At 36.3% G+C, this 27,333-nt stretch overlaps 1 pseudogene; it reads right to left on the bottom strand.

Moving 5' to 3' along the window:
- Positions 1–7,432: 7,432 nt before the first annotated feature.
- LOC105999308 lies at positions 7,433–13,877 on the bottom strand (annotated as a pseudogene).
- Between the last annotated feature and the right edge of the window lie 13,456 nt (positions 13,878–27,333).

The raw sequence follows: 27,333 nt of genomic DNA, 5'->3' as shown, positions 1-27,333 counted from the left end.
CCATTATATATATATAATATATGTATATTTTATTTTATTAATTTATTTTTATTGTAAAGGTTATGTACAGAGTGGTTACAGGTGCTGAGTACATTTCTTTCTTTTTGAACAGTGTAATCTCTTCCCTTATTTTATCCCAATTTTTCCCTCTCAAACCCCTCCTCTCAAAGTTGTATAGATTCATTTTCAATATAGTCTAGTGAGTATCACTGCTGAATTAGTTCCCACTATTTCTTTGTCCCAAAATCTGTGCTTCCCTTACTTTCCCCAAAATAGACAAACTTACATACAAGACAAAAAGTACATAAGTCAAAGAGAGCAGCAAAACGGAAAAAACATAAAACAAAAATCACAAAAAGTGGGCTGGGAAGGTGGCTCAGTGGTAGAGTGCTTGCTTTGCATGCATGAGGCCCAGGGTTCGATTCCTTAGCACCACATAAGTGGGGGAAAAAAGCTGGAAGTAGTGCTGTGGTTCAAGTGGTAGAGCACTAGCCTTGAGCTGAAGAGCTGAGGGACAGCGCCCAGGCCCAGAGTTCAGGCCCACAACCGGACCCCCAAAAAAAATCACAAAAAGTAAAATAAAACACCTCTTGCTTCTATTTCTTGGAGTTCACTTTAATGAAAATCATTTTATAAAATCATACGCAAATAGTTATTGAGCTTTTGTGAGCCTCTCCTAAGAATATCCTCCTTTGGTCTCATTGTGTGAATGATTAGAGTCCTGTATAATTTATCTTGTCTAAGTGTAATTTTTTGTCTTTTATCATCCGTTGTGTTTACATGTGGATTTATAGCCCCATTCTAATTACTACAAATGAGGGAAAACATGCAATATGTGTTTCTTTGGGTCTGGCTTTCTTTGCTTAATACAATTTTTTCCAAGTCTTTTCATTTCCTTACAAATAGACAATAATATTCTTTCTCATAAAAGCATAGAATACCATTGTGTATATATACCCCATTCCACCACAGAGGGGCATCTGGGTTGATTCCATATGTTATATATTGTAAACAATATTGCAATGAACATGTTTGTTCTGGTTGCTTTAGTGCAGCCTGGTTTCTGGTCAATTGGATAAACACCCCAGAATGGAATTGTTTAGTCTTTGGAGGAAACACCATACTGCTTTCCAGAGTGGTTGAACAAGCTTACATTCCCACCAACAGTGTAGTAATGTTCCTTTTGGGCACATCCCCATCAGCATTGTTAGTTTTCTTGATAATGGGCATTCTAACTAGAGTGAGGTAGAATCTCAATGTTGTTTTGATTTGCATTTCGTTTATGACCAGAGGTGTTCAACATCTCTTCATGTGTCTATTGGCCACTCTTCTTTGGAGAAATCTCTCTTTAAGTCCTTAGCCCATTTACTAATTGGGTTGTTGTTTCTTTGATGATTTCTTTTGGGGGTATTTAATTTTTTTGAGCTGTGAGTGTATTTTAGGTATAAGGCCCTTGTCTGATGCATAGCTAATAAAGATCTTCTCCCATTTTATGGGCTTTCTATTTATCTTGCTAGCTTTGTCCTTTGCTCTGCAGAAACTCTTCATTTTGATAAAATCCCATCTATCCAGATATACTTTGATTTGTAGTGATTCTGGATCTTAGGAAGTTTTGACAACTGCTAAGGAGCACTAGTATTTCCCATATACCTTTATGTAATATGAACTACATGATTCATGGGTGGAGACAAGAGTGAGGGGATGGGAGAAAATGAGGGAACAGAAGACACTGTATGAAAGGAAATGTACTAATTACCTGACTCGTAATTATAATCCCTCTGTACATTACCTCTATAACAACAATAAAGTAAAAATTTTTATTGTAAAAATACCGTATAGAGGGATTACATTTAAATGGACAAGGTAATGAGTATATTTCTTATCAAGCATTGTTGCCTCCTCCTTTGTTTCTCCTTCCCATCAATTCCCATCTCCCCCCACACACCCTGTCCCCTTCCTCCTGCTGCCACACCCCCCACCCGTGCCAAGGTTGTAAAGTTAGTTATTCAACATAACGTTTTATACAGCTCATTGTTGCAATAGGTCCACCTGTAATCCTATGTAAACAATTTGATTTTTTCCCTTCCCCTCCACAAATTATACCAACAACAAATACAGTGAAAACAGGGGTTATACCATGGGGGAGGGACATACAAAGCAACAAAGAAATATCTTATATATATGTTTAAAAAATAGCAAGAAAGAAAAAAACATTTGAGTCCTTGTCTTGGGGTTCATTTCACCTAACATCAACTTATCTGACCATTTCTGTTTGTCTCAGACATACACTAGTTATTGCAAATAAAGGAAACCATGGGACCTATGTTTCTTTATGCCTGGCTTACTTCACTTAATAAAATTTTTTCCAAGTCTTTCCATTTCCTAACAAATGGGGCAATGTCATTCTTTCTGATGGAGGCATAGAATTCCATTGTGTATGTATACCACATTTTCTTGATCCATTCATCTACTGAGCGGCATCTGGGTTGGTTCCATATCTTGGCTATGGTAAATAATGCTGCAATAAAGATAGTTGTGCTGGTAGCCTTAGTATGGTCTTGCCTATGATCATTTGGGTAAATGCCCAAAAGTGAGATTGCTGAGTCATAGGGGAACTCTATGTGGAGTCTTTTGAGGAACCTCCATACTACTTTCCAAAGTGGTTGAACAAGTTTACACTCCCACCAACAATGCAGTAAGGTCCCCTTCTGTCCACATCCCCTCCAGCATCTGTTGTTATTAGAGTTCTTGATTATAGCCATTCTAACTGGGGTGAGGTGGAATCCCAATGTTGCTTTGATTTGCATTTCTTTTATGACTAGGGAGGTTGAGCATTTCTTCATGTGTCATACTTCTTGGCCATACTTCTTTCCACTTCAGAGAAGTTTCTCTTTTAAATCTTTAGCCCACTTATTCATTGAGAAGTTGTTTCTTTGAAGATTTAATTTTTTGAGTTCCAGGTATATTTTAGATATGTCCGTTGTATGGGTAATGAAAATCTTCTCCCAATCTGTGGGCTTTCTATTGATCTTGCTAGCTATGTCCTTGCCATGCAGAAGCTCTGCATTTTCATGCAATCCCATTTGTACAACATTTCTTTGGTTTGTTGTATTTCTGGGTCTCTATTAAGAAAATTTCGGCCTGTGCCAAGGAGACCTACTCCTATTCCTTCCTGTAATGTTTTCAGGGTGTCTGCTTTGACTCTGAGGTCTTTGATCCATTTGGAGTTGTTTCTGGTACAGGGTCATATATAAGGATCTAGCTTTAGTTTTCTACAAGTAATTAACCAATTTTTCCAGCACCATTTACTGAAGAGGCTGTCTTTCTCCCATTCTATTTTTTTAGCTCCCTTATGGAAGATTAGATGGCTATAAGTCTGTGGGTTCATTTCTGGGTTTTCAATTTTATTCCATTAGTCCTGAGTTCTCTTCTTGTGCCAGGACCAAGCTGTTTTGATCACTGTGGTTTTGTAGTAGAGTTTGAAATTTGTTATTGATATTCCTCCAGCACTGTTCTTTCTGTGAAGGATTGCTTTTACTCTTCAGGGTCTTTTATTGTTCCACATGAAGTTTTGGGTTGCCTCTTCTATTTCCTTGAAGAATGAGCTTGGAATATTGGTAGGTATTGCATTCAATTTGTAAATAGCCTTGGGAAGTATTGCCATTTTGACAATGTTGATCTTTCCAATCAAGGAGCATGGGAGGATTTTCCACCTTCTAAGTTCTGTTTGATTTCCTTTTTCAGGTTTTTAAAGTTTTCATCATAGAGGTCCTTCACTTCTTTGGTTAAGTTAATAGCTAGGTATTTTATTTTTTGTGGGGCTATTATGAATGGAGTTGCTTTCCTGATTTCAGCCATACTCTTCTCATTGCTGGCATACAGAAAAGCCATTGATTTTTGAGAGTTAATTTTATTCCCTGCTACTTTGCCAAAGTTTCGAATTAGCTTGAGAAGTTTGGGAATGGAGGCCACGGGATTCTTTAAATACAAGATTATGTCATCTGCAAAGAGGGAGAGTTTTACTTCATCTTTCCCTATTTGGATCCCTTTTATGCTTGCATCTTTTCTTATTACTGTAGGTAGGCATTCTAATACTAAATTGAAGAGATGTGCAGAGAGTGAACATCCTTGTCTCGTTCTTGAGTTAAGAGGAAATGGCTTTAGGCTTCAGTTTTTCACCATTAAGTATAATGCTGGCTGTAGTTTTGTCATATACAGCCTTTATTGTATTGAGGAATGTTCCATGGATTCCTACTTTTTCCAGAGCCTTCATCATAAAGGGCTGTTGGATCTTGTCAAATGCTTTTTCTGCATCTATTGAGATAACCATGTGGTTCTTATCCTTGCTCTTGTTGATGTGATGAATTATATTAATTGATTTGAGTATATTAATCCAGCTTTGCAGCCCTGAAATGAATTCTGTTTAAACATTGTGTATTATTTTTGGATGAATTGTTGAAGTTGACTGGCCAAAATTTTGTTGAGAAGTTTTGCATCGCTCTTCATCAAAGAAATGGGTCTATAGTTCTCTTTCTTTGATGAGTCCCTGCCTGGTTTTGGGATGAGGGTTATGATGGCTTCATAGAATGATTTCAGTAGTGAGCTTTCTTTTTCAATTTCATTGAAGAGTTGGAGGAGTATTGGTGTGAACTCTGCTTTGAAGGCCTTGTAGAATTCTGCTGTAAAACCATCTGGTCCTGGGCTTTTCTTAGATGGGAGGTCTCTTATTGCTGTTTCTATTGCAATGCTTGATATGGGCCTGTTTTGATGGTTTAACTCATCTTGGATTAGTTTCAGCATGTTGATATTTGCTAGGAAACTGCCATTTCTGCCAAGTTCTCAAACTTATTAGCATTAGGGTTTGAGAAGTAGTCCCTTATAATGTTCTGAATCTTGATTGTTTCTCATCTCTGAGTTTATTTATTTGGGTGTGTTCTCTTCTTTTTCTGATCAGATTTGCTAAGGGTTTGTCAATTTTGTTAATTTTTTCGAAGAACCAACTCTTTGTTTTGTTTCTATAGTTTTTTTTATTCTAATTCATTTAATTCTGATTTAATTTTAATTATTTCTTTCCATCTACTGCATTGGGGTTTAGCTTGCAGCTCTTTTTCAAGGAGGTTCAGATGTCTCATTAAATTGTTGGTTTCAGATCTCTCCAATTTGTTGAGGTAGGAACTCAGAGCTATAAACTTGCCTCTGAGTACTGCCTTTGCTGTGTCCCAGAGGAGCTCGTAATTTGTGTGTTCATTTTTGTTGAATATCATGAACATTTTAATTTCCTTTCTATTCTCTTCCATGACCCACCGGTAAATCAACAGTGTGTTGTTCAGCCTCCATGTGTTACAGGACTTTCTTTGGTGGCTTTTGGTGTTGAGTTCTAATTTTATTCCCTTGTGGTCTGAGAGAATGCAAGGTATAACTTCAACGTTTCTGAATTTGGACAAGTTTGCTTTGTGACCTAAAATGTGGTCTATTTTGGAAAATGTTCCATGTGCTGCTTAGAAAAACATGTATACTGATGCTGCTGGGTTAAATATTTGGTAGATGTCTGTTAAATATGGTTATTCTAGGGGGTGGCAACAATGCTTGATAAGAAACGTGCTCATTATCTTGCCCATGTAATAACCTTTCTTTATGATATTTTCACAATAAAAAAGATATAAATTAAATGAATAAAAATAAGGGAAAATGAGAAAAATATGGTTGATCTATGCAGTTGTTTAGATCTGTGGTTTCTTTGTTGAGTTTTTGCCAAGTTGATCTATCTAGTGGGGAAAGTGGTGTGTTAAAGTCCCCAACAATCATTGTCTTTGGATCTATGTAAGATTTGAGGGAATGTGGTGTTTCTTGGTTGAATTTGCGTGCTCCCATGTTTGGTGAATAGATATTTAGAACTGTAATATCTTCTTGAAGGAGAGAACCCTTAATTAGAATGTATCGACCTTCTTTATCTCTTCTCACTAATTTTAATTTGAAGTCTATTTTATGTGATATTAGGATTGCAACTCCTGCTTGTTTATGGGAGCCATTTGCTGGGTAGATTTTGTTCCAGCCTTTCACTTTCAAAATATGTTTGTTTTATGGCCAAGGTGTGACTCTTGAAGGCAGCAGATAAAAGGATCTTGCTTTTTAATCCAACTAGATAGTCTATGTCACACAATTGGAGAGTTTAGTACATTATTGTTGAAAGTTAGCCACCATTTGTTATAAAGGCGCTTTCTTCCATCCAATGTTTTTGGCCCCCTTATCCAATATTAGTTTGCTTCAGGACTGTGAGTTAATTTCTAGGTCTGCTATTCTGTTCCGTTGTGCCTCAGGCCCACTTTTGTGCCCATACCAAGCTTGAAGTGTGATACTGATATTCCTGCAGCACTGTTCTTCTTGCTGAGGATTGTTTTTGCTACTCAGGATCTTCTATTATTACACATGAATTTTGGGATTGTTTTCTCTGTATCATTGAATAATATTATTGGGATATTGATGGGAATTGCATTGAATTTGTAAATAGCTTTGGGCAATATTTGCATTTTTGTGATGTTAATCCTTCTAATCCAGGAGCATGGGAGGTTTATCCATTTCTTTAAATCTGCTTTAATTTCCTTTATCAGATTTTTTAATTTTCAACATAGAGATCCACAACACCTTTCATTAATTCCTAGATATTTTAATTTTTTTGAGGCTAATACAAATGGAAGTGCTTTCCTGATTTCAGTCTCACTATTTTTGAAGAAACTCTTATGAAAGTTTTTCAGCCATTTTTATTTGGGATGTTTATCTGCTCATTTTAAGCTGCAGAAGTTTGTTTTTAAGTGTAACGGGCATATTTAAATTAATCTTTATATTTCCATATCAGGGTACAAAGTAGATGCCAAGAATCATTCATTGCATAAAATAATTAGCTTCATCATCAACCAGCCAACATTTTGCAAATCTGTACAGAATTTGTATCCAGCAATCTATGATAACCTTTTCTCTATGTGTCACAATCTAATTACTTAATTTCAGTAAGTACAGACAAAAAATTTATAAGCAAAAATACAGAGCATTTAAACAATTTTAAACATAACCAAATGTCTTTTATTTGTAATATAAAAGACACTACTGTTAGTATCAGAATATTTCCATATGTCTAACCAATCTAGACAAAGTTCCATTTCATTTATTTAGCTGATAGAGGCTTAAACTTAAGGCATGAACACTCTCCTTGAACTTTTTGATCAAGATCAGCACTTTACCAATTGAAGTACAGCTCTATTTTCATCATTTTTCTGGCTCATTGATAAGTATCTTACAGAGTTTTGTTCCTGGCTGGCTTTGAACCACAATCCTCAAATCTCAGCTTTCTCAGTAGCTGGGATTACAGGTGTGAGCCAGTGGTACCCCAAATTAGACAAGGATTTTCAAAGGAGCATCTGCATCAAAAAGTAACAATTTATGGGTCAACACTAACTTCACCATTTCTTCTTTTGTCTTAATAGCTTTCCAATTTCTCCATCTTTGATTCATCTTCCCCTTTATATTGAGTATATTCAATCTTTTTTTTCTGGGTTTGAAATTTATTTCCCCTTTAGTACCAAGAAATATCAAGCTTTCAAAACTTGTTCATAGGTCACTGAAGTTGTAAACTTTATCAAGCTACATACAGAAGAGGGATTTCACATTATCATCTAAATGAAACTGATCCCCCTTTGGGATTCCATGTTCATTTGTCTCAAGTTCACAACCAAAGGCAGCCATACGCACATAAGTCTGAACTTAGAGAGGGCGATTTCTGCACTTTCAATTCAAGTGTTATCAAGATGAAGTCCCCAAACCCATGTTCACTGAAGTTCATTGACTCCCAGATTTGGTGAAGTCAAAATCTCCAACAAGTTCTTGTTCATGATTTAAAACAAGTACATTGTTGTTATGAATTGATCTATGAGTTCAATGAATGCAGGCCCTTTCATAAGTTTCAAAACTTATGAAGTTAAAGGTCTATTGGAAATGCACTTAGATATGAGACCATCAAAGAAGCCATAGAGTCAGACTTACACTAATGACAGTAACCAAGTCTCTTTAATTTCTCCCTAAATTAAGTGATAGCTAGCTGCTTTCTGAATCACCTTGACTTCTGCACCAATACTCACAGAATAGCCCTTTGTAAAAAGTGACCTGTCGAGCACTGGTGGCTAACACCAATAAATCTAACTACTCAGGAGGCTGAGATCTGAGGATTGTGATTTAAAGACAGTCTGAGCAGACAAAACCTTGAGACTCTTATCTCCAATTAAGTTTTAAAAAATCCAGAAGTGGAGGTGTGGCTCAAGTGGTCAAGAGCCAGCCTTGAGTGTGTTGAAAATGAACTATGCACCTTGCAGGCAGGGAAAAGCTGGGGTAGAGCAAGGGAAGAGGTGACATTGTCCAAAAAGAAATGTACTCATCACCCAACTTATAGAATGGTAATTCCTTTGTACATCACCTTTTAATAACAATGTTTAAAAACCCAGAAGTGGAGGTGTGGCTCAAGTGGTCAAGTGTCAGCCTAGAGTGAAAAGGCCAAGGGAGAGTGTCCAGGCCTTGAGTTCACACCCCAGTGCCAACACACATACACACAAAAAGAATGGCCTGCCAATGAACTTCTGAGAATACCACAAAATACTTGCAGCACCAAGAATATCTCATTCCAGGCTCACAATAAAAAGATCACCAGAGTTCATATATTTAGATAATCATATTTCAGGATGAAGCTGAAGCAGCTCAGGGAGCCATTTCTGTGCCAAGCTCTTCAGTTTCTCATATTCTTGCCTGTAAGGATACATTTTCTGAAAGACACTATTGCATAAATGAGTTATTTCTTGTTTTATTTTCTCCATTTCAGATCCATGATGGTCATCAGACTCTTCCAAATTATTCTTTTTCAACCAATTTCCATCTCAGTTGAGACTTTAAGCCTTTCAGCATCTTCTTAATGGGCAACAAGAGATTCACACTAGGGCTCTTATTTAAGCATCCATTAATCTGATTTTGGGACTTGGATTGCAGTATGGCAATAAGCATTCTCTCTGAGAAGATCTTCTGCAGTATTTGACCCTATGCTTTCAAAATAATCCTATCTGCATCATGTTGCCCAGCCAGATATTATTCAGTCTTTTCTGGGATTTTTAACAGCATCACGCACTGTGTCTTGAGGAGTCAGTGGTTTTTCCAAAAACAGATAAAAACCATTAGGATCAGTGACAGTGGTTCATGCCTACAATCTTAGCAGTAGAGCATCACTTGAGAAAAAGCTAAGGGACAGAGCCAAGGCCCCAGGTTCAAGTCCCAGTACCAACACACACAAAACCTTTACAATGCTCTGAAACCATGGTACAAGTTGCCACCAAAAAGCCTGTTTCCCTCCCAACATTGGAACTCCTTTCCTGTACCACACTTTCAGTAAAAAAAGAGTTCTAATTGTTTGCTCCTTCTTTTGACTGACCATACAGTACTTCAAAACTCAAAGACAAATCCCAAAGTGTTTTTGAATACTTAAAACTATAATAAGCAAAAGCTCATTTACTTTTAGGATAAAACTTCCACTGCCATGTATAGCTTCTGTCACACTTCATTACTTTCCACAATCAAACCAGTCCATTCATTCTCATTATAACAAGTTCAGAGCTACTTCTGAGCCACATTGTATTCTGCAAAAATTGTCTCTAATTCACTCAGAAAAGCTGGAGTAGTAATGCACCTTTCATGCAACACTTGTATAGCATCTTGAAATGTCATTTCCAAAACTGATGTTGACACACTCAAATTCCTTCAATATTTCCAACTTAGCTGCCAGATTTTGCATTCTGGCACCTGAACAAATTTTAAGAGTGCTTTTTAATATTTAGTGAAATCCATGGTAGCTGATTTCTCTTTCAGTTCTAATTCCTTTTAACTTTCACAAAAAAAAACCTTCTCTATTTTAAGCTTCTCATTCTCTTGAATCAGATTTTGGTCATGCTTAATTTTTTGTTCCAGTACTGGGGCTTGAATTCAGGGCCTAGGTGCTGTGCTTGAGCTTTTTCACTCAAGGCTAACACTCTCCCACTTGAGCCACAGCTCCGCTTCTGGCTTTTTTGGTGGTTAATTAGAGATGAGACTCTCAATAGACTTCTCTACTTGGACTGATTTCAAACTGAAATCTCAGATCTCAGCCTCCTGAGTAGTTAGGAATACAGGAATGAGCTGTTGATACCCAGTAGCAATAATGCACTTTCACTTAATAGTTCCAGGTACTGCTGAGATTCAAGCCCAAATTGTCCTGTTTTTTTGAGAGGTCTTTAACCAGCTAAGCCACAAGGTCAGCTACTGCTTAATTTTGCCAGTCTGACATTAGACCTTAAATTAATGTTACTAACACCTAAACTGCCCTTTTAAAATGTTACATGGTTTCCTTAATTATTCCATCCTTCAAGTTAAAAGTTGAGGGGCTGGGAAGGTTTGCTCAGTGGTAGAACGCTTGCCTTGCATGCATGAGGCCCTGGGTTTGACTCCTCAGCACCACATAAGCAAAAAGAAAAAAGCCGTAATTGGCACTGTGGCTCAAGTGGTAGAGCACTAGCCTTGAGCTGAAGAGCTGAGGGACAGCGCCCAGGCCCAGAGTTCAGGCCCCACAACCAGACCCCCCCAAAAAAAGTTAAAAGTTGAGCTTTTTAAATGTACTTGTTGAAGATTGACTGGTTTGATTTTTACCACCATAATGGAATAGTTTTCTTGAAGTTCCAAAAAGAAACTGACCTATGACCAGTTTTTTTTTTTCTCATGGACATGAGTGCTGGAAGAAGTTTACATTCTTCTGCAAATTCTGTCTTGCCACTTCCCTTATATCCACACTGTCATTCTCAGCCTGAGCTACTTTAATCCTCACTTTTACTTCCTTTTCAAATCTCAAGCTCTTTATAAACTGTTTTGTCCTATTCCACATTGAAGACATTTAGTACTTTGCCTCTGTACCAACAATTATACTCAAAAATGAAGCCTCCATAAATCTTCTTCAGGTCAACCTACCTCAAAACTGGATTTGGCATGGGGACATATGTCAGTGAAAAACCAACCTTCATAATGTTGTGATTTCTACTGATATCTTTTTTTGTGTATGCCAATACTGGGACTTGAATTCAGGGCCTTATATCCTGGCTTCATTTTTTCCCACTTACAGCTGATGTTCTACAACTTGAGCCACAGGTACACTTCTGTCTTTGGGGATGGTGATACTTAATTGGATATAAGAGTCTCATAGACATTCCTACTGGGCCTGGCTTCAAACCACAGTCCTGAGATATCAACTTTCTGAATAGCTAGTATTACAGCCATGAGCCACCAGTACCCAGCTCTGTTGATATTCTTTATCACAACATGTGTCTTCATCCATTTGGCCAATTCTAAAAGACTTGCTTCCTGCCACTGAACTGCAAGCTCAAGTTCCCCTGGTGATGGATCCTCAGCCTGTTTCCAATGTTAGCTGTTGGTCTGCTATGGTGTATGTCAGGATGCCAAAGTTATTTTTACACTCCAGATATTAAAACATCATTATATACATGGTTTGCAAATATAGTTTTCTATTCTATGGAATTTCTTTTCCTTCTCTTGGTGCACTTGTGTATACCAAAGTTTTTCATTTTAACCAACATCAATTAATCCAACCCTTCATTTTCTCTGTTTTTTGTCATGTGAAGAGATGATTGCTAGATATAAATTCATTCAGAATTGCTCCTGTTTTATTCTAAGCACTTCTGGTTTTTGTTCTTAAATTGAAGCCTTTAATTCAATTGGAGTAGACAGGCATAGTGACACACACCTGTAATTTCAGCACTCCCAAGAAAATTGTGACTTCAGAGCCAACCTGGGCAACATGCTAAACGACCTATGTAAAAATTTCAGGGTTCAATTTTTGTGTATGGTGTAAAGTACAGGCTCAACGTTCTTTCGCTTACAAATACCCACTCTCCACAGCATTGTTTTAGAAACTTTTTTAAAGAATACTGTTTTGTAATTTTAGCTTTGTTTGCCTTTTCCTTTTTCTTTCTTTACTATTAATGTTTTTACTATTAATTTTTCTTACCATTTTTTGGCAGTACTGGGGAATGAACTCATGATCTCTCAACTACTAAATAGACATTCTACCACTTGAGCCACATCTCCAGCCTAGAAATTTTTCTCTTCTCTATTGAATGATTTTACAATGATTGCTTCAGTCAACTGACCATAAATATGGTGCTTTGTTTCTGGTCTATCAATTCCATTCATTTAATTGGTATGTCTATCCTTATGCCAATACCACTCTATTTTAATTATTGTTTTGATTATTGTAGTGTTTTGTGCATGGTTTCAGTGTTTTGTCATTGTTTTGAGTAGTAGTGTTTTTGTTTGTTTATTTGTTTCTGTTTGTGTTTTATGTACCAAGACTTGAAGTCAGGGCCTTGTGCTTACCCAGCTTGTATACTCATATAGCTTGAACCATGCCTCCAACCCAGCATTTTGCAGAATCATTGGAAATAAACTCTGAAAGACTTTTCTAATTGAGCTAGCTTCATCTCAAGGTTCAGCCTACTGAGTAGCTAGGATTATATATGCATGAGCTACCTGAAGTCAGCTTGTATTTGATTTTGTTTTATTTTGTTTGGGGGGATTCTTTATCTGGGCTAGTCCTGAGGCTTGAACTCAGGGCCTGAGCACTGTCTCTGAGCTTATGTTCAAGCCTAGTACTCTATCTCTTGAACCACACCTTTATGCTGGCTTTTTGGTGTTTAATTCGACCTAAGAGTCTTAAAAGATTTCCCTGCTTAGGCTGGCTTCAAACCATGATTCGCAGACCTCAGCCTCCTGAGTAGCTAGGATTACAGGTGTGAGCCACAAGTGCTTGGTGTTTTTGTTTTTGTAAGTCAGAATTTCCCTATGCAGGCCAGGCTGATCTGGAACTCATCGTGTAATCCAGGCTGTCATGTGATCCTCCTGCCTCAGCTGGAATTACAGGCCCACTGATTCCTGTTGTTCTATAGTAACTCTTGAAATCAGGGAGTCTTTCATCCTACTTTTCTCCTTTTCAAGATGATTTTCACAATTCTGCCTCCACTGAAGTTCAATATAAATTTTATAGGAAAAGTTTCCATTTTTTTACAAGAAGTACTACTGGTATATCTATAATGATTGAATCAAATATGTGATCATTTTTATAGTATATTGACATTTTAACAATTAAACTTTTACAAATATAAGCTGTCTTTCTAGTATTTTAATCTCCTTTTAAGAAAAGTTTTATAATTTTCAATGTAAAACTTATGCTTCCTTAGTTAAGTTTATTCTTGAACATTTCGTTGTTTTTATTAAATTTTATTTTAATTTTTTAAATTATCTTCAAGTCATTCTACAAAAGAGTTGTCATTTAACAAAACAGTTCATGACTACATTGTAATAAAATTTTTTTTGGTTTGTTTTGACATTTGCAATCCTCTAGCCTCCATCTTCAGGGTGCTGGAATTACAAGCAGATACCACCAATCATGGCTGAAATTGTTTTCTTAATTTCTTTTACAGATTGCTCTTTGCTGATATAAATACAGGTGATTTTGTGTGTTGGTTTTGTTTCCTGTAATGTTGATGAATTTTTTAACTGCGGCATTCTTGGATGTGTGAGTGGGTGGGTATGCTCACATGTTCATGCACTTGCACACATGTGTGTGCCTGTGCACATGCACATGCATGCTCTAGGATTTTCCAGATGTAAGAAAATGTCCTCTGTAACTATAAATAGTTTTACTTCCTTACCATGCTGGGTACATTCTGTTTCTTTTCTCTATCTGGGGCATAACCGCCCTGGATACAATTTCCAGTACTATTTTGGGTACAATTGGCAAGAGCAGTCATCCTTGTCTTGTTCTTGATCTTACGGAACAAGTTTTAAGTCTTCCACTGGTGAGTAGGAGATTAGCTCTTGATTTCTCATATGTAGCATGTTTTATGCTGAGGAAGATATTTTCTGTTCAAAATATATAAACAATTACATTATAAAAAGTTTAGATAGTTTCAAATGTCTTTCTTGCATCAGTGGAAGTGACTGTGTTTGTGAGCTTTTTATATTTCATGAATGTGATGTGTTGCATTATTTTTGATATTGCAATAAATCCTACTTGGCCATGTTACATTATCCTTTCAATATACTTTTGTATTTCTTCTGTCAAAGCTTCTATTGAGGGTATTTAGACCTATATGTATAATGGATACTTGTTTTTAATTCTCTCTTTCAAATGTTATTCTGTTTATATATGAAGGTGATCCTCATCCTATAGAATAATTTAGAAAGAGATACAATTTCTCGAATTTGGGGAAAGGAATTCAACAATTGGTGTTAATCTTTTCAAAAATGTAAAACCGTATATTCTTGGAACTTTATGAGGGCATTATTACTGAAACTCTCTTTACTTGTCATAGATCTATTTCTTCTTGAGACAGAATTGGTAGTTTATTTCTGGAGCTTTGTCCATTTTGGCTGTGCCATTCAATTTGTCAACTTACAGTTGCTCTTAATACTGTCTTAAAATCCTTGTCATGAGGCATTCTGGAGACAGAATGAGCCCAAAATGTTATTCATTCAATGATTTTAAATAAGGAGATGTTTATCTATTTATGCTTTATATCTCATGCAAAGCTCTACTTTACAGTACTAGCTAGAGTGGGTAGGGGTCAAATTACTTGCCATAGATTGTTTGTTTAGTCAGCCAGTCTTGGGGCTTGAACTTAGGGCCTGGGTGCTGTGTCTGAGCTTTTGCACTCAAAGCAAGCCCTCTACCAGTTTGAGCCGCAGCTCTGCTTCCATTTTTCTGGAGATAAGAGTCTAATGGGCTTTTTCCTTCCAGGGCTGGCTTAGTATTGGTATCCTCAGATCTCAGCTTTCTGATTAGTTAGGACTTCAGGTGTGAGACCCAGCACCTGGCATCATAGATAATTTAAATGATAAGGTCAATGATTTTCAAGACTGCTACTTCTGTCCTTTGGAGTTCTCTGACTTTGAGACTCCCTATTTTGCTGCTGAGCAACATCTCCTAAAAATGGAATCCCCCTTCAAATCCCCCTTCCAACCAGGGATTTCATTTCCCTGTTCACCTTCTGAGTGGTGACTACTTATTAAAGGCAAAGTCTTTATTCTCATGCTGAGAGGGAGTTCTACATTGAAAGTTGCTAAATGTCACCCATATGACCACTTCATAGTCTCATCTTTTCCTTTGATAACCTGGGAAGTGACTCAAACTCTCTACAAATCATAAAAATTGAATTTGAGAGTAACCAAGAAATAGATAAAAGATACCATCCAGTCATGATGGAAATCAATCAGCAAAACAATCTTGATATCCTGATGTATTTGGTACTCCAAATTTGCAACACTTCCACATCCCTATGGTGTGCCATTTTTCTGTGCAATATTACACCCTGTATTTTTGGGTCTCCATTCTTATTAGCCTTTGTCAGGCTTGACACAAGTAACTCACACCTGTAATCCTTACCTACTTAAGAGGCTGAGAGCTGAGAATTGTGTTTTGAATCCAGCTCAGTCAAACATATCCAAAAGACATGTATCTCCAATTAATGAGTAAAAAGCTGGGGGTGGAGGTGTGGCTTGAGTGACAGAGTAGCAGCCAGTGACTGAAAAAGCCAAGGGACAGCGTGAAGCCCTGAGTTCAAGTTAGTAATGGCTTGTGTGCATGTGCCTGCACACATTTACACGTGCACACACACACACACACACACACACACACACACAGAATCTCATCATAGAAACTGACTTTGAAGATCAGAAGGGCCAGCAAAAGTGCTTAGCCTGCTCATCTGGGTCCACCAGTGACACATGCTGCAGAAGTGTTAGACATAACATAAGTCAATCTTCTAAGCATAGTTAGGGGAGATAATTTTGTAACTAGATAGCATTCCTTTGTTTTATTCACTGGGATCTGCAGTTTCAGGGCATGGTAATCTAACACCTCATTTGGGTTGAGACAGAAGGAAGTTTAGATTCATTTATTATCTACCAGAACCCAAAATAAGTTGTCCTACTGAAAAGTACTCCAAATCATGAGATATGTGCTGGGCTTTGCTCATGGCTGCTTCTTACCAAATTGGGAACTTAATTTCTGGGGTCGGGGAATTAGAAATACAAGGAAGGACTCTGGGGTAGAGGTTTGGTGCCCTCTAAAGTATAACACAGGCAGCATAGTACCCCTGTGGTAGTGATTAGGGTAGCTTTCTCTGCTTTCTTGGTGAACGCCAACAACATGATGAAGACAGGGCGAAAAAAAGAAGGGAGAGTCAAAAAGGACAAGCTGGGGCTGGGAAGGTGGCTCAGTGGTAGAGTGCTTGCCTTGCATGCATGAGGCCCTGGGCTTGATTCCTCAGACCACATAAGCAGAAAAAAAAGCCAGATGTGGCGTGGTGGCTCAAGTGGTAGAGCATTAGCTTTGAGCTGAAGAGCTGAGGGACAGTGCCCGGTCCGAGTTCAGACCCCACGACTGGCCTAAACAAAATTTAAAAAAAAGGGGGGGACAAGCTGATTCTAGTTTGCACGGAGAAATATACCTCCCTAGGCTTTTCTTAAGGATCCAACTCAAGAACCCAATGGAAAAGGGGCTGGTTGGCTATAAAGAAAGTGGGGATAAACCTCCACCTAATAGGGGCAGAAATTAAACAATTAGATTCCTTAGTACAAGATGAAAGATGTGGAAGGTGAGAATTGCCACCAGGAAAAGCATTAGCATCTCATAAACTTATACCTTGTTGTGGATTTTATGTTTTAGAAGGCTACTTAAATTACACTAGGCTTTCTCACAGCCAAGGAAGACTAGCAATGGAAAAGACAAGCCAATACTTCCTTCATCTTGGACTTGTTCAATAGATACACACAACATGACGGTTTCTCAAGTTAAGTTGAAGCTGAATTGACTCCTGAATCTACCCTGTTGTTTCTCACATGGACTCCTGACTCATATAAATCTGTAGTAGCAATGATATCTACCTAATGCTAAAATTATTTAGGTAGTCAGAGATAACACTAGATTTAATTGAAATGTGAAAGATAAACTCAGAGCCACATGCTGCTTTTTCACTCTAAAATCACTATCCTGCCTATCCTAAATCAAAATTTCTGTCAGGAATGGAAAGGCACTCCTGGAAAACAACACCCATATCCAGGCCCTACTCAAGTGTGAACCATGACATGAGCCTAAAGGAAAAGATAGCCCCCAAATTGATGGTCTCTGATAGATGAGTGGAATAATTCCAAAACTTACTAGAGTAAGATTACAACCTGCTGTAGACACTCAAAAACAGCTTAGCTTGCAAAGCCTACTGCTGATCTACTTCACATAGGAATCTGCTAGTCACAGAAGCTGATTCCTTCAAGAAAACATTGCCTTCCACACTAAGGTACTCCAAAAACAACTAAACCACATTTGCTAACTCTGTTGGGCATGAGTGACCTCAAATCTCCCTAAGCTTAGTAAACACTTGTCTATTTTTTGGCAAAGAATTAATGCCAGAATGCATTCATAAATGTTAAATCAAAAATTAAGGTCTGTATTTTGGGCAAACAAATATATCTCCATATGCATGTGGGCTTTAAAAATAAATTTGTTATGAAAATAAAATTACAAAATAATCATGTTATGTTTTGTACATAAAATGCTACTATAGGATTGTTACAATGGAAGTACATAGGTTTTAATAAGGTATTCAATGACTTGATTTTTCCTTTTTTGTTGTAGAATGCTGTGTTCTACAGTTTTATCTATGGTCATGTTTACATCCATTATTCATTTTTATAAATGATAACCAGTTTTGCAAGTCTCTAGTAACCCTAAGCTTTGCTGTTCTCTTCCATGTTATATCAAGCTAAACACTTTGTCTTTTAATTGTACGATTCAGAAGGTGACTGTCTTGAGAAGGTTAACTAAAAGGTTAATTACCCTTAACTAGTACAATGGACATAGTTCCACTTAAAGATGCTTCTGTCCTGGTTGTTCTCTGGAGGCAATTGATGAATATTCTCTTCTTGATCAAACTTTAGACAGGCTTCTCTGAACTATTTTTTGACTAGCCCATTCTCAATTCTTGTCCTTCTAAGATCTGTTTTAGCCAGAATACCATGGCTCAATGGGATTTTACTTTTGAAAGGTGAAGGTTTTTTTTAATTGTGAAAATACTGTACAGAGGGGTTACAATTACATGGATAAGGTAATGAGTACATTTCTTAAGCCTTGTTGCCTCCTCCTTTGTTCCCCCTTCCCATCCCGAAAAGCAATCAATGTATGATTGACATGATTACCTCCATACAACAGAGAAACATTTGACAAAATGCCAGACAATGTCATTATAAAAACACTCAATGAGGCCAGCATAGGAGACATGGGAAGATATTACCTCAGCAGACTAAAAACTATATGTGAAACAACCAAAGTAACACAGTATTCCATGGTGAAAAACCAGAGGCTTTACCTCTAATAACATATCAGATTTCATGACTTTTATTTAACAAAATATTAGAACCTCTAGGCAGAGAAATTACATAAGAAAAATAAAAATATACAAAATTAAAAAGAATTATATCAGTTCTTAGACAACACAATCTAAATGTACAAAGCCATAAACTATAAAGATGAGAGAGAAGAGCTCATAACTAATAAGTGAATTTAGGAAAAGTTTCAGGATACAAAAACATCATTAAATTATTAGACATATATTTACAAAATAACAATGAACAATCCAAAAAGGAAATTCAGTTATAATTTCATTAACAAATAGCACCAAAAAGAATAAAATGATAGCTGGGTGGCAGAGGCTCACGCCTGTAATCCTTGCTCATCAGGAAGCTGAGATCGGAGGATCCCAGTTCAAAGCAAACTTGGGCTGACAAATCTGAGAGACTCTTGTCTCCAACTAACTTCCAGAAAGTTGAAAGTGGAACTGTGACTCAAGTGGTAGAAAGCCAGCCTTGAGTGAAAACATTAAGATAGATCACATTAGCCTTGGCCCTGAGTTCAAGCCCCAGAACTCGCATAAAAAAACAATTACAAGGGGAAAGGAAAAAACAAAATGCTTAAATAGGGATACATATTGACCCATTGTAACAATGAGATGTACAAGATACTATGTTGAAAAACGAACTTTACAATTTAAATGGGGAGGAGGGAAGGGAGGAATGTAGTTGTGGAGGTGGGGAGGGAAGGGCTAGAAGGGGAAAAACAAAGGAGGAGGTAACAATGCTTAATAGGAAATATACTCATTACCTTGCTCATGTAACTATAACCCCTCTGTACAATTTTATTACAATAAAAAACGGATTAAAAAAGATAATAAAATAAAAAGAAACAAAGGAAAAAAACCTAAAGACAAATTAAACACCAATTAAAGGAAAGCCATCTTCTGTTTATTGAGAGATTTACTTTTTGCTATGTTGACACTTACCCCAAGTGATAATACAGGTTCAATATAATCCCTACTTAAATTTCCAATAACATTTTGCATGAATTTAAAAAAATCCTAAAATTCAAATGGAATCTTAAGAGATAAAAAGAACCAAAGTAACCTTGAAAAGAAATTATAAGTTGCAACTGAATTCAAAATGTACTGTAAAGCTACAGTAATAAAACCTGTGTTATTAGCAGGGCACTGAAGACTCATGCTTGTAATCCTAGCTTCTCAGGAGGCGGAGATCTGAGGATCAGGGTTCAAAACCAGCTCAGTCGTTATGTCCAAAAACAAACTTTACAACTTTGGTGGGGGGGAGGATTGGGGAAGGGGAAGGGATGGGAAGGGGGAAAAAAGGAGGAGGCTACAATGCTTGATAAGAGATGTACTCATTATCTTGCCCATGTAATTGTAACCCCTCTGTACAGTATTTTCACAATAAAAAAGAAAAGAAAAAAAAAACAAACTTTACAACTTTGCAGGGTGGGGGGAGGGGCATCAGGGAGGTGGGGAGGAAAGGGATGGTAGGGGAAAAACAAAGGAGAGTGCTCCAATAGGAGCACCATAGGAAATGGACTCATTACCTTGCTCATGTAAGTGTAACCCCTCTGTATGGTATCTTTACAATAAAAATATATATTAAAAATGTGTTCTAAAAAGGAAAAAAAAACAGCTCAGGCAGGAAAGTCCTTAAAACTCTTATCTCTAATTAACTACCAGAAAACTGGAAGTGGAGCTGTGGCTTAAAGTGGTAAAGTATTAGCCTTCAACAAAAGAGCTCAAGGACAGTTGCCTAGGCCCTGAGTTCAAGCTCCATGACCCACAAAAAAGAGGAGGGAGGACTATGTTATTGCATAAAGAAAAACAAAAATTACCAATGGGATATTTTTAAATAGTCCAGATATTAACCTTCTTATATATGACTAAATGATTTTCACAAGAATGCCAAGCCATTCAATGGGGAAAAACAGTCTTTTCAACAAATAACTTCAGGACAAATGAATATCCACATGCACTAGAATAAAGTGGGATAAAATGTGTCAAAGACCTATATCTAAGAAGTAAAGCTTTAAAAAAAAAGGTCTTACAACACAGGAAAGAAACTACACAACTGAATTTGGCAGTCATTTTTTTAATATGACACCAAAAGCAAAGACACCAGAGGAAATAATAGTTAAATTGGAATACACCAAAATTTAAAAGTTTATTTTAGAACAAAAATAATAAGGTTAAAAAGCAATACACCAAACTGAAGGAAAGACTTTCAAAACATACTGTAGAAGCTAAGTATGATGGCTCAAAACTGTAATCCTTATAGTCAGGAGACAAGCTGGATGATCATGAGTTTAAAGCCAGCTTGGGCTACATAGCAAGTTCAAGGCCACACCGGGCTATATAGTGAGGCTCTGTCTCCACATAAATTACATTTTAGGGCACAACCAATTAGATGTAATCTAACCTATGCCCAGAGAAAATATAACAAAAATCTGACAGCCTGGTTTAAAAATGTTGAAGGAGCTAAGTACACATTTCTCCAAAGAAAATACACAGATATGTAAATAGAAACCAAAACATGTTAGACATCATTATTTGTTAGGATTATGCAAATAAAAACCACCTCACAACCTACAGTAACATTAGCATGCCTACATTAAAAAATAGAAAATCATATGTTGACAAAGATTTAGAGAAACTGAAACCCTTGCAGAGTGTTAGTAGGAATGTAAAATTATGTTGGCACAGTGGAAAATAGTATGGCAGTTGCTCAAAAAATTAAAATTGGAATTATAGTACCACCCAGTAATTCTACTCCTGGGTTTATTCCCAGAAAAATTAAAAAGCAAGGATTTGAGCAGATACTTGTACACAAATGTTAATTGCAGCATTGTTTGTAATGAGCAAAAAGTTTAATAAACACAAATATCCATCAACGAATAGATGGACAAAAAATGTGGTACAAACAATATATTTAATCAAATATCATTCAGTCCTTAAAAGAAAGGAAATTCAGACATATGGTACAACACATGGATGAAATTTAAAGACAGTTTAGGACAATGAACAAAAAAAACCAATTATTATATGACATACTTTATATGAGGTTATTAGAGAGAACAGATTAATAGGGACCAAAATAGAATAGTGGTATCAGGAGCTAAGGGGAAAGGTGAGTGGGGTACTATGGTATAATAGATAGAGTTTGCATTTTATAACATTAAAATACATTGGCAAAAAGATGTGCAGCTCTAGGAATGTATTTATACTTTTTAAATTTTGTCTACCATAAGCCTGTCTCTCAGAAATTTTTTTTCTTTTTTACTAGTGTATACCAATTATGCAAAGGTATTTTATTGAAATATTTCCATACAAGCATATACTGCACTTTGATCAATTTTCCATCTCCCTCTATTACTTGTTCTACTAAAATGAGTTATTTTCTTTTCTTTATTCTTAGATTAGTATGAAGGAAGTATTATTTTAACATGTCCATGTTCATGCAGTGTATCTAGGTCAGAGTCACTCCTCTGTCTTCAGCTTCTTCCTCCCTCCCCATTCCCAAAGCATATTTCTTTGTTCCATTTTAAGCATTTATATTGCTCATATTATATATATGATATATAGCAATATATCATATATAATTTGTAATAATATATATAAAATTTTGACCATATTCTCCTATGCCTTCTCCACTCATGTGCCCCTTTCTCATTAGTACCTACACTCCAGACAGGGTATGATTCAACTTCTTAGTATTAATTTTTCTTAAAATGCATTCATGTTAATGGTTTAAAGGGGTTTCACTCACACATGAATGCATTGCTCTTTAATCAGGGTGATCATATATAAATATAGATATATATATGATCCTATATGTTTTTAAGTATATATGATCTTATATATGGTCCTATATATGATTCTAGGATCTAGAATCTACAAATGAAAAAACATGCGACCTTAGTCTTGAACCTTTGCTTAATATGATTTCCAGATTCATCATTTTCCATGCAATGATATAATTTCATTTCTCTTTATAGCTGGATAATATTCCATTGCATTTATATACCATATTTTCTTTTTCTATTCATCTGAGGTCATTTGAGCTGTTTCCATAGCTTGGCCAATACAAATAATAATTCAATGGACATGAGTGTGCAGGTACCTCTGTTGTACCTTGACTTACATTCCTCAGATAAATGCCAAAGAATGGTATCACTGAATCACAGGGTAGTTCTATTTTCAGTCTTTTCAGTAGCTTCCATACTAATTTCTAGAATGATTGCACTAGTTTACAATCCTATAGTGAATGAGGGTTCATTTACCCATTTACTAATTGCATTATTTTTTGTTTTGTTGTTTGTTCAGTTTTTTTTTGTTTTGTACCTTGTTATCTTCCCAAAAGTATTTAACAAATCTAAGAAATTTGTGTGTGGGGGGTTATTTGGGAAGGGCAATATTTGGATTGAATTCAGGGCCTTCATTTGTGCTACCATTTGAGCACACCCAAGCCTTTTTTGAATAGTAATTTTTCAAATATGGTTTTAAATCGTTTCCCAGGGCTGACATTCGACCATGATTTTCCAAACTAAGCCTACAATATAGCTGAGATCAGAGACAAGTATCACTACAGTCAACTTATTTACTGAAATGGATTCTCACTAAATTTTTGTCCCAACTATTCTCAAAGTACAATCCTCCAGTATCTGGGATAAGAGAGAGCGACCATGTCCATCCTTGGTGAAATTTTAGGATATTTTTAAGTTTAAGATTATAGCATCTGTAAATAGAGACAACTGATATCTTTAATTTGACATACTTGGAAACTGAATTAAACCATTTATTAAAATTTTATACTTAATGACCAAGTTGAATACATTTCAATAATGCAAAGATGGTTCAATATTCCACTTCCTATTTGGGTTTCTCTTTTGCATGTGTGCAAGTGCTATTTGTGTTCTTGTTTGTTGTTTTTGTTTTTGTTTTTTTTTTGGTCCGGTCATGGGGCCTGAACTCTGGGCCTGGGTACTGTTCCTCAGCTCTTCAGCTCAAGGCTCTACCACTTGAGCCTCAATGTGCCACGCCCGGCTTTTTTCTTTTTTGCTTATGTGGTGCTGAAGAGTCAAACCCAGGACCTCATGTATACAACGCAAGCGCTCTACCACTGAGCCACTTTCCCAGCCCATGTGTTCTTGGTTTTTTTTTGTGTGTGTGGTGTTGTCCTAGAGCTTTTTTTTCTCAAGGTTAGTGCTCTACCACTTTAGCCACAGCTCCACTTCCAGCTGTTTGATGGCTTTGAACTTTGATCTTCAGATAGCCTCCTGACTAGCTAGAATTACAGGTGTGAGCCACTGGCACTCATCTGAATTCCTCTTATTTCTTCATTTTACCTTACTGATTAAGAATTTAAGCCAGCTATTCAATAAGAGTTGAGAAAATAAATATGCTTGTCTCATTCTTGTCTTCAGAGGAAATAGTTTAATATTTTACCTAATGAGTGCAATGTTGGCTATAGGTTTGCTATACATAACCTTATTATCTTAAAATAGAAACTGAATTTTGTCAAAAATGTTTCTGCCTCTATTGATTTAATCTTGTGGGTTTTGTCCTTGACTCTGTTTATGTACTGTATTACATTTATTGACAATTATTGAACAATTCTTACATCCCTGAAATGTGCTCAACTTGGTCATTATGTATAAATTTTTCATGTGTTGTTTAATTCAGTTTGCAAGTATTTTATTGAGAATATTTGCATCTATTTTTACAAAGAAAATTTGTCTATACATCTCATTTTCTGTTGTGTCCTTATCTTGTTTTGGTATTGGTGTAAGTCTCAATTTTCCAGTTTATTGGATTGTACATTTTTAATATATTCCCTGATTATCCTATGAATTTCACTATTTGCTAATCTCCTTTTTCACTATTAATTTTATTAATTGGTCTTCTCTCTTTTTTGTTAGTTTGGTCAAAGTTTTCTCTATTTTATTTATCTTTTCAAAGAATTGGCTTTGCATTTTATTGATCTTGTACTTCTCCTTTAGTTTTCATTTATTTAATTTCTCCCTTAATCTTCATTATTTCCTTCTCCTTATTAATTCTGTGTTTGGTTGTTCTTGTTTTCCTAAGAGCACGAAGAACATCATTATGATATTTACATTAGTTTTTGATATTGTTATCTAGGCATTCATAATTATAAACCTTACTCTTGCTACTCCATTGCCATATACCAAAGGTTATGGAAGTTTGTGTTTCCATTTTCATTTGATCCTAGGAATTTTTTTCACATTTTATTTCTCAAATGACCCACAAATCTGTATCGATGTGTTTGCATATTTTCTATAGTTTCTTATGCTGATGATTTCTAGTTTATATTCCTATGATATAACAAAATATAGGAATGGTTCCACATCCTTGTATTTGTTATGATTTGTTTTATGTCCTGTAATTTATGTGCTAAATATTGGCACATCCAATTTCATAATTTTATATATATTTGTAACAAACCATACAAGAAGCGATTAAGGGGATTTAGTGCATTTATTCAATACCCAAATAGTATATCAACTTCTTTTTTTAAATTTTTTCTAATTTTTATTTTTTTTATTGTGAAAATACTGTACAGAAGGGTTACAATTACATGGGCAAGATAATGAGTACATTTCTTATCAAGCATTATAACCTCCTCCTTTGTTTCCCCTTCCCATCCCTTCCCATCCTTCCCTCACCCCCACACCCAATCATCCCCACCCCTCTCCCACCAAAGTTGTAAAGTTCTTTTTTGACATAATGTATCTCTATTTAAACAACTTGTTTTTCCCTTCCCCTCCACAAATTATACCGACATCAAATACAGTGAAAGCAGGGGTTATACTGTGGGGGAAGGATATACAAAGCAACAAAGAAATAATCTTATAAATGTGTTAGAAACAATCGCATGAAAGAAAAAAAACATTTGAATACATATCTTAGGGTTCATTTCCTTAACATCACCTTATCTGACCTTTTCTGCTTGACTCAGACATATACTAGATACTGCGAATAAGGGAAACCATAGGACCTATGTTTCTTTGGGCATAGCTAGCAAGATCAATAGAAAGCCAACGGAATGGGAGAAGATCTTCACTAGCCATACAATGGACAAGGATATCATATCTAAAATATACTTAGAACTCAAAAAATTAAATCCCCAACAACAAATCCTCAAAGAAACAACTGCCCAATAAATAAGTGGGCTAAAGACTTAAAGAGAAACTTCTCTGAAGAGGAAAGAAGGATGGCCAATAGACACATGAAGAAATGCTCAACCTCCCTAACCATAAAAGAAATGCAAATCAAAATAACATTGAGATACCACCTCACCCCAGTTAGGATGGCTAAAATCAACAACAGATGCTGGAGGAGATGTGGACAGAAGGGAACCTTACTTCATTGTTGGTGGGAGTGTAAACTTGTTCAACCACTTTGGAAAGTAGTATGGAGGTTCCTCAAAAGACAATACATAAAGCTCCCCTATGACCCAGCAATCCCAATTTTGCACATTTACCCAAATGTTTACAAACAAGACCACACTAAAGCTACCAGCATGACTATGTTTATTGCAACATTATTTACTATAGCTAAGATATGGAACCAACCCAGATGCCCCTCAGTAGATGAATGGATCAAGAAAATGTGGTATATATACACAATGGAATTCTATGCCTCCATCAGAAAGAATGACATTGCCCCATTTGTTAGGAAATGGAAAGACTTGGAAAAAATATATATCAACTTCTTTATTTGTCTATATAGCACACAATAATGGCTCACATAGTTACCCAAGTAACCAAAGTATAATATATATTTTCCTTTAATAACAAAATAAATGGACAGGGCCAGGTGTCAGTGGCTCATGCCTATAATCCTAGCTACACAAAAGTATGATATATAAAGATTGTGGTATGAAGCCAGCACAAGCAGGACAGTCTGTGAGACTCTTACCTACAATTCACTATCAAAAAGCTTAAAGTAGAATTGTGGCTCAAGTAATAGAGTGCTAGCCTTAAGCAAAACTGTTAAGGAACAATGTCCAGACTCTGAGCTCAAGTCCCAGTACGAGTACCAAAAAATGAATGAACAAATTAATAAGTAAATTAATGAATGAACTTAATCATTTCTTCCTATGTTGCTTAATATTCCAAATCTATATTCGTTTGTGTCACTATAATAAAATCCCTCACATAGGCTATTTATGAAGTAAAGTTAAGTTTATTTGGGACAGTTCAAAAAGTTCAATTCTCAAATCAGAAAGCTTCATGGGCTTGGGCCTCTGTTAAGGGCACCACAAGATGGAAGGACCATAGGTCTGAGCATGTATCTATGTGATAGTAAAACAGGAAAAACTGACAGACTGAAATCTCACAATGCTCTTCAAAGACATGTGACCTAAAGACCTGACACCAGGGACTCACTTTGTAATGTTCCATAGCACTTTGCAATACCACTCCATGGACCAAGCTTCTTAAAGTCCTTTTTGACACAATATTGACACAATATTCTCAGGGGTGATGTCTGGGGAAATGAAGACCATAAATCATATGGGAAAACATCTCAAAATTGTGTATAATATGACTTAAGTTAGGAAGTGAGACAGAATTGAGAGTGATTGTCCACTGCATTGAAGATGAATGAGCAGAGACAAAAAATGCCTAGCAAGTACAATGTCCTATATTCAATCGCCAAAAGAGAAAAGACAAAAAAAAAAGCTTGTGTCTCTAAGGGGACCGTAAGCCAACAGCCCCACAGTGGAGAGGCCAAGTCATCAAAATCATCTGGCTTTTCATCTTCATACTAGCTTTATGCAGTCCCTTGTTTCAACACTTGAGACACGAGC

The sequence above is a fragment of the Dipodomys ordii genome, unplaced genomic scaffold, assembly GCF_000151885.1.
Source record: "Dipodomys ordii isolate 6190 unplaced genomic scaffold, Dord_2.0 Scaffold187, whole genome shotgun sequence".
In the NCBI taxonomy this organism is placed as follows: domain Eukaryota; kingdom Metazoa; phylum Chordata; class Mammalia; order Rodentia; family Heteromyidae; genus Dipodomys; species Dipodomys ordii.
Note: the sequence above shows the minus strand (reverse complement) of the source record. Positions and strands in the feature narration are given on the sequence as shown.